Genomic DNA, 7,500 nt, shown 5'->3' on the forward strand with positions numbered 1-7,500 from the left:
CAGACGGTTGGTTTTTCCATAACTGCCATTGCAGTATAAGTGGAAATACAGTCATAATACACCGTCTTGAGAATGTACCCACAGTGTTGCAACAATGACGTGTTAAAAGGGCAAATTTGCACATCAGAAGCACACAAGAGTCGTTGGACAAGTCATTGTATATTAGTCTACAGATGTTGCTATAAAGTCACTTCTCCATACAAGGATTCCTAAACATTTTGGCGCTTTTTCTACTGCCTAACATTATTGCATTGCTCCAGGATTTTCAAAGAATACAAAAATGTTCACGTCCATTGTGTAGTGATCAAATGCACATTAGCCAAGCAAAATATTACTTATTGTAAGTAAGTCAAAAATGACATTGTGTGTTGTTCGGGGAACGACATTGGAACTTTTTTGTATTTACATAAAAGCCCCAGTGCCCTAATGGACAAGGCACTGGCCTCCTAAGCCAGGGATTGTGGGTTCGAGTCCCATCTGGGGTGATTTACAGCAGAGTGGCGCAGCGGAAGCGTGCTGGGCCCATAACCCAGAGGTCGATGGATCGAAACCATCCTCTGCTAACTGACTTTTTACCACTCACTCACTGCATTCTAACATGGTTGGTAAAATCATCCACAGGTTCTTAAATCAATGTGCGGCTGTTCGACATTGGTGCTTTGCGTTAAAACGTTTTTAGTTAAAACTAGTTGAAATCAAGAATCGTAACTTTGAGTCACAACCTATGATCCATAGCAGAGTGGCGCAGCGGGAGCGTGCTGGGCCCATAACCCAGAGGTCGGTGGATCGAAACCATCCTCTGCTAACAGACGGTTGGTTTTTCCATAAATGCCATTGCAGTATAAGTGGAAATACAGTCATAATACACCGTCTTGAGAATGTACCCACAGTGTTGCAACAATGACGTGTTAAAAGGGCAAATTTGCAAATCAGAAGCACACAAGAGTCGTTGGACAACTCATTGTATATTAGTCTACAGATGTTGCTATAAAGTCACTTCTCCATACAAGGATTCCTAAACATTTTGGCGCTTTTTCTACTGCCTAACATTATTGCATTGCTCCAGTATTTTCAAAGAATACAAAAATGTTCACGTCCATTGTGTAGTGATCAAATGCACATTAGCCAAGCAAAATATTACTTATTGTAAGTAAGTCAAAAATGACATTTTGTGTTGTTCGGGGAACGACATTGGAACTTTTTTGTATTTACATAAAAGCCCCAGTGGCCTAATGGACAAGGCACTGGCCTCCTAAGCCAGGGATTGTGGGTTCGAGTCCCATCTGGGGTGATTTACAGCAGAGTGGCGCAGCGGAAGCGTGCTGGGCCCATAACCCAGAGGTCGATGGATCGAAACCATCCTCTGCTAACTGACTTTTTACCACTCACTCATCGCATTCTAACATGGTTGGTAAAATCATCCACAGGTTCTTAAATCAATGTGCGGCTGTTCGACATTGGTGCTTTGCGTTAAAACGTTTTTAGTTTAAAACTAGTTGAAATCAAGAATCGTAACTTTGAGTCACAACCTATAATCCATAGCAGAGTGGCGCAGCGGGAGCGTGCTGGGCCCATAACCCAGAGGTCGGTGGATCGAAACCATCCTCTGCTAACAGACGGTTGGTTTTTCCATAACTGCCATTGCAGTATAAGTGGAAATACAGTCATAATACACCGTCTTGAGAATGTACCCACAGTGTTGCAACAATGACGTGTTAAAAGGGCAAATTTGCACATCAGAAGCACACAAGAGTCGTTGGACAACTCATTGTATATTAGTCTACAGATGTTGCTATAAAGTCAATTCTCCATACAAGGATTCCTAAACATTTTGGCGCTTTTTTCTACTGCCTAACATTATTGCATTGCTCCAGTATTTTCAAAGAATACAAAAATGTTCACGTCCATTGTGTAGTGATCAAATGCACATTAGCCAAGCAAAATATTACTTATTGTAAGTTAGTCAAAAATGACATTTTGTGTTGTTCGGGGAACGACATTGGAACTTTTTTGTATTTACATAAAAGCCCCAGTGGCCTAATGGACAAGGCACTGGCCTCCTAAGCCAGGGATTGTGGGTTCGAGTCCCATCTGGGGTGATTTACAGCAGAGTGGCGCAGCGGAAGCGTGCTGGGCCCATAACCCAGAGGTCGATGGATCGAAACCATCCTCTGCTAACTGACTTTTTACCACTCACTCATCGCATTCTAACATGGTTGGTAAAATCATCCACAGGTTCTTAAATCAATGTGCGGCTGTTCGACATTGGTGCTTTGCGTTAAAACGTTTTTAGTTTAAAACTAGTTGAAATCAAGAATCGTAACTTTGAGTCACAACCTATGATCCATAGCAGAGTGGCGCAGCGGGAGCGTGCTGGGCCCATAACCCAGAGGTCGGTGGATCGAAACCATCCTCTGCTAACAGACGGTTGGTTTTTCCATAACTGCCATTGCAGTATAAGTGGAAATACAGTCATAATACACCGTCTTGAGAATGTACCCACAGTGTTGCAACAATGACGTGTTAAAAGGGCAAATTTGCACATCAGAAGCACACAAGAGTCGTTGGACAAGTCATTGTATATTAGTCTACAGATGTTGCTATAAAGTCACTTCTCCATACAAGGATTCCTAAACATTTTGGCGCTTTTTCTACTGCCTAACATTATTGCATTGCTCCAGGATTTTCAAAGAATACAAAAATGTTCACGTCCATTGTGTAGTGATCAAATGCACATTAGCCAAGCAAAATATTACTTATTGTAAGTAAGTCAAAAATGACATTGTGTGTTGTTCGGGGAACGACATTGGAACTTTTTTGTATTTACATAAAAGCCCCAGTGCCCTAATGGACAAGGCACTGGCCTCCTAAGCCAGGGATTGTGGGTTCGAGTCCCATCTGGGGTGATTTACAGCAGAGTGGCGCAGCGGAAGCGTGCTGGGCCCATAACCCAGAGGTCGATGGATCGAAACCATCCTCTGCTAACTGACTTTTTACCACTCACTCACTGCATTCTAACATGGTTGGTGAAATCATCCACAGGTTCTTAAATCAATGTGCGGCTGTTCGACATTGGTGCTTTGCGTTAAAACGTTTTTAGTTTAAAACTAGTTGAAATCAAGAATCGTAACTTTGAGTCACAACCTATGATCCATAGCAGAGTGGCGCAGCGGGAGCGTGCTGGGCCCATAACCCAGAGGTCGGTGGATCGAAACCATCCTCTGCTAACAGACGGTTGGTTTTTCCATAACTGCCATTGCAGTATAAGTGGAAATACAGTCATAATACACCGTCTTGAGAATGTACCCACAGTGTTGCAACAATGACGTGTTAAAAGGGCAAATTTGCACATCAGAAGCACACAAGAGTCGTTGGACAAGTCATTGTATATTAGTCTACAGATGTTGCTATAAAGTCACTTCTCCATACAAGGATTCCTAAACGTTTTGGCGCTTTTTCTACTGCCTAACATTATTGCATTGCTCCAGTATTTTCAAAGAATACAAAAATGTTCACGTCCATTGTGTAGTGATCAAATGCACATTAGCCAAGCAAAATATTACTTATTGTAAGTAAGTCAAAAATGACATTTTGTGTTGTTCGGGGAACGACATTGGAACTTTTTTGTATTTACATAAAAGCCCCAGTGGCCTAATGGACAAGGCACTGGCCTCCTAAGCCAGGGATTGTGGGTTCGAGTCCCATCTGGGGTGATTTACAGCAGAGTGGCGCAGCGGAAGCGTGCTGGGCCCATAACCCAGAGGTCGGTGGATCGAAACCATCCTCTGCTAACAGACGGTTGGTTTTTCCATAACTGCCATTGCAGTATAAGTGGAAATACAGTCATAATACACCGTCTTGAGAATGTACCCACAGTGTTGCAACAATGACGTGTTAAAAGGGCAAATTTGCACATCAGAAGCACACAAGAGTCGTTGGACAAGTCATTGTATATTAGTCTACAGATGTTGCTATAAAGTCACTTCTCCATACAAGGATTCCTAAACATTTTGGCGCTTTTTCTACTGCCTAACATTATTGCATTGCTCCAGGATTTTCAAAGAATACAAAAATGTTCACGTCCATTGTGTAGTGATCAAATGCACATTAGCCAAGCAAAATATTACTTATTGTAAGTAAGTCAAAAATGACATTGTGTGTTGTTCGGGGAACGACATTGGAACTTTTTTGTATTTACATAAAAGCCCCAGTGCCCTAATGGACAAGGCACTGGCCTCCTAAGCCAGGGATTGTGGGTTCGAGTCCCATCTGGGGTGATTTACAGCAGAGTGGCGCAGCGGAAGCGTGCTGGGCCCATAACCCAGAGGTCGATGGATCGAAACCATCCTCTGCTAACTGACTTTTTACCACTCACTCACTGCATTCTAACATGATTGGTAAAATCATCCACAGGTTCTTAAATCAATGTGCGGCTGTTCGACATTGGTGCTTTGCGTTAAAACGTTTTTAGTTTAAAACTAGTTGAAATCAAGAATCGTAACTTTGAGTCACAACCTATGATCCATAGCAGAGTGGCGCAGCGGGAGCGTGCTGGGCCCATAACCCAGAGGTCGGTGGATCGAAACCATCCTCTGCTAACAGACGGTTGGTTTTTCCATAACTGCCATTGCAGTATAAGTGGAAATACAGTCATAATACACCGTCTTGAGAATGTACCCACAGTGTTGCAACAATGACGTGTTAAAAGGGCAAATTTGCACATCAGAAGCACACAAGAGTCGTTGGACAAGTCATTGTATATTAGTCTACAGATGTTGCTATAAAGTCACTTCTCCATACAAGGATTCCTAAACATTTTGGCGCTTTTTCTACTGCCTAACATTATTGCATTGCTCCAGGATTTTCAAAGAATACAAAAATGTTCACGTCCATTGTGTAGTGATCAAATGCACATTAGCCAAGCAAAATATTACTTATTGTAAGTAAGTCAAAAATGACATTGTGTGTTGTTCGGGGAACGACATTGGAACTTTTTTGTATTTACATAAAAGCCCCAGTGCCCTAATGGACAAGGCACTGGCCTCCTAAGCCAGGGATTGTGGGTTCGAGTCCCATCTGGGGTGATTTACAGCAGAGTGGCGCAGCGGAAGCGTGCTGGGCCCATAACCCAGAGGTCGATGGATCGAAACCATCCTCTGCTAACTGACTTTTTACCACTCACTCACTGCATTCTAACATGGTTGGTAAAATCATCCACAGGTTCTTAAATCAATGTGCGGCTGTTCGACATTGGTGCTTTGCGTTAAAACGTTTTTAGTTTAAAACTAGTTGAAATCAAGAATCGTAACTTTGAGTCACAACCTATGATCCATAGCAGAGTGGCGCAGCGGGAGCGTGCTGGGCCCATAACCCAGAGGTCGGTGGATCGAAACCATCCTCTGCTAACAGACGGTTGGTTTTTCCATAACTGCCATTGCAGTATAAGTGGAAATACAGTCATAATACACCGTCTTGAGAATGTACCCACAGTGTTGCAACAATGACGTGTTAAAAGGGCAAATTTGCAAATCAGAAGCACACAAGAGTCGTTGGACAACTCATTGTATATTAGTCTACAGATGTTGCTATAAAGTCACTTCTCCATACAAGGATTCCTAAACATTTTGGCGCTTTTTCTACTGCCTAACATTATTGCATTGCTCCAGGATTTTCAAAGAATACAAAAATGTTCACGTCCATTGTGTAGTGATCAAATGCACATTAGCCAAGCAAAATATTACTTATTGTAAGTAAGTCAAAAATGACATTGTGTGTTGTTCGGGGAACGACATTGGAACTTTTTTGTATTTACATAAAAGCCCCAGTGCCCTAATGGACAAGGCACTGGCCTCCTAAGCCAGGGATTGTGGGTTCGAGTCCCATCTGGGGTGATTTACAGCAGAGTGGCGCAGCGGAAGCGTGCTGGGCCCATAACCCAGAGGTCGATGGATCGAAACCATCCTCTGCTAACTGACTTTTTACCACTCACTCACTGCATTCTAACATGGTTGGTAAAATCATCCACAGGTTCTTAAATCAATGTGCGGCTGTTCGACATTGGTGCTTTGCGTTAAAACGTTTTTAGTTTAAAACTAGTTGAAATCAAGAATCGTAACTTTGAGTCACAACCTATGATCCATAGCAGAGTGGCGCAGCGGGAGCGTGCTGGGCCCATAACCCAGAGGTCGGTGGATCGAAACCATCCTCTGCTAACAGACGGTTGGTTTTTCCATAACTGCCATTGCAGTATAAGTGGAAATACAGTCATAATACACCGTCTTGAGAATGTACCCACAGTGTTGCAACAATGACGTGTTAAAAGGGCAAATTTGCACATCAGAAGCACACAAGAGTCGTTGGACAAGTCATTGTATATTAGTCTACAGATGTTGCTATAAAGTCACTTCTCCATACAAGGATTCCTAAACATTTTGGCGCTTTTTCTACTGCCTAACATTATTGCATTGCTCCAGGATTTTCAAAGAATACAAAAATGTTCACGTCCATTGTGTAGTGATCAAATGCACATTAGCCAAGCAAAATATTACTTATTGTAAGTAAGTCAAAAATGACATTGTGTGTTGTTCGGGGAACGACATTGGAACTTTTTTGTATTTACATAAAAGCCCCAGTGCCCTAATGGACAAGGCACTGGCCTCCTAAGCCAGGGATTGTGGGTTCGAGTCCCATCTGGGGTGATTTACAGCAGAGTGGCGCAGCGGAAGCGTGCTGGGCCCATAACCCAGAGGTCGATGGATCGAAACCATCCTCTGCTAACTGACTTTTTACCACTCACTCACTGCATTCTAACATGGTTGGTAAAATCATCCACAGGTTCTTAAATCAATGTGCGGCTGTTCGACATTGGTGCTTTGCGTTAAAACGTTTTTAGTTTAAAACTAGTTGAAATCAAGAATCGTAACTTTGAGTCACAACCTATGATCCATAGCAGAGTGGCGCAGCGGGAGCGTGCTGGGCCCATAACCCAGAGGTCGGTGGATCGAAACCATCCTCTGCTAACAGACGGTTGGTTTTTCCATAACTGCCATTGCAGTATAAGTGGAAATACAGTCATAATACACCGTCTTGAGAATGTACCCACAGTGTTGCAACAATGACGTGTTAAAAGGGCAAATTTGCAAATCAGAAGCACACAAGAGTCGTTGGACAACTCATTGTATATTAGTCTACAGATGTTGCTATAAAGTCACTTCTCCATACAAGGATTCCTAAACATTTTGGCGCTTTTTCTACTGCCTAACATTATTGCATTGCTCCAGTATTTTCAAAGAATACAAAAATGTTCACGTCCATTGTGTAGTGATCAAATGCACATTAGCCAAGCAAAATATTACTTATTGTAAGTAAGTCAAAAATGACATTTTGTGTTGTTCGGGGAACGACATTGGAACTTTTTTGTATTTACATAAAAGCCCCAGTGCCCTAATGGACAAGGCACTGGCCTCCTAAGCCAGGGATTGTGGGTTCGAGTCCCATCTG

At 42.6% G+C, this 7,500-nt stretch overlaps 1 protein-coding gene and 10 non-coding genes across 11 annotated transcripts in view; 10 read left to right on the top strand and 1 right to left on the bottom strand.

The window, feature by feature from the left end:
• The window catches only part of LOC119222625 (kelch domain-containing protein 8B-like), a 293,155-nt gene that overhangs the window by 214,146 nt on the left and 71,509 nt on the right, over positions 1-7,500 (bottom strand). The gene's annotated exons all lie outside the window — the stretch shown is intronic.
• On the top strand, positions 413-485 carry trnar-ccu (transfer RNA arginine (anticodon CCU)). Its single transcript has one exon. It is a non-coding gene; the product is annotated as a tRNA-Arg (tRNA).
• Positions 1,219-1,291, top strand: trnar-ccu (transfer RNA arginine (anticodon CCU)). The gene has a single exon. It is a non-coding gene; the product is annotated as a tRNA-Arg (tRNA).
• Positions 2,027-2,099, top strand: trnar-ccu (transfer RNA arginine (anticodon CCU)). The gene has a single exon. It is a non-coding gene; the product is annotated as a tRNA-Arg (tRNA).
• trnar-ccu (transfer RNA arginine (anticodon CCU)) lies at positions 2,834-2,906 on the top strand. The gene has a single exon. It is a non-coding gene; the product is annotated as a tRNA-Arg (tRNA).
• Positions 3,641-3,713, top strand: trnar-ccu (transfer RNA arginine (anticodon CCU)). Its single transcript has one exon. It is a non-coding gene; the product is annotated as a tRNA-Arg (tRNA).
• On the top strand, positions 4,205-4,277 carry trnar-ccu (transfer RNA arginine (anticodon CCU)). Its single transcript has one exon. It is a non-coding gene; the product is annotated as a tRNA-Arg (tRNA).
• trnar-ccu (transfer RNA arginine (anticodon CCU)) lies at positions 5,012-5,084 on the top strand. Its single transcript has one exon. It is a non-coding gene; the product is annotated as a tRNA-Arg (tRNA).
• trnar-ccu (transfer RNA arginine (anticodon CCU)) lies at positions 5,819-5,891 on the top strand. The gene has a single exon. It is a non-coding gene; the product is annotated as a tRNA-Arg (tRNA).
• On the top strand, positions 6,626-6,698 carry trnar-ccu (transfer RNA arginine (anticodon CCU)). Its single transcript has one exon. It is a non-coding gene; the product is annotated as a tRNA-Arg (tRNA).
• The window catches only part of trnar-ccu (transfer RNA arginine (anticodon CCU)), a 73-nt gene continuing 5 nt past the window's right edge, over positions 7,433-7,500 (top strand). The window contains exon 1 of the tRNA in view: positions 7,433-7,500. This exon is cut by the window's right edge and continues 5 nt beyond it. This is a non-coding gene — a tRNA (tRNA-Arg).

This window comes from Pungitius pungitius, chromosome 1, assembly GCF_949316345.1.
Source record: "Pungitius pungitius chromosome 1, fPunPun2.1, whole genome shotgun sequence".
Lineage (NCBI taxonomy): Eukaryota > Metazoa > Chordata > Actinopteri > Perciformes > Gasterosteidae > Pungitius > Pungitius pungitius.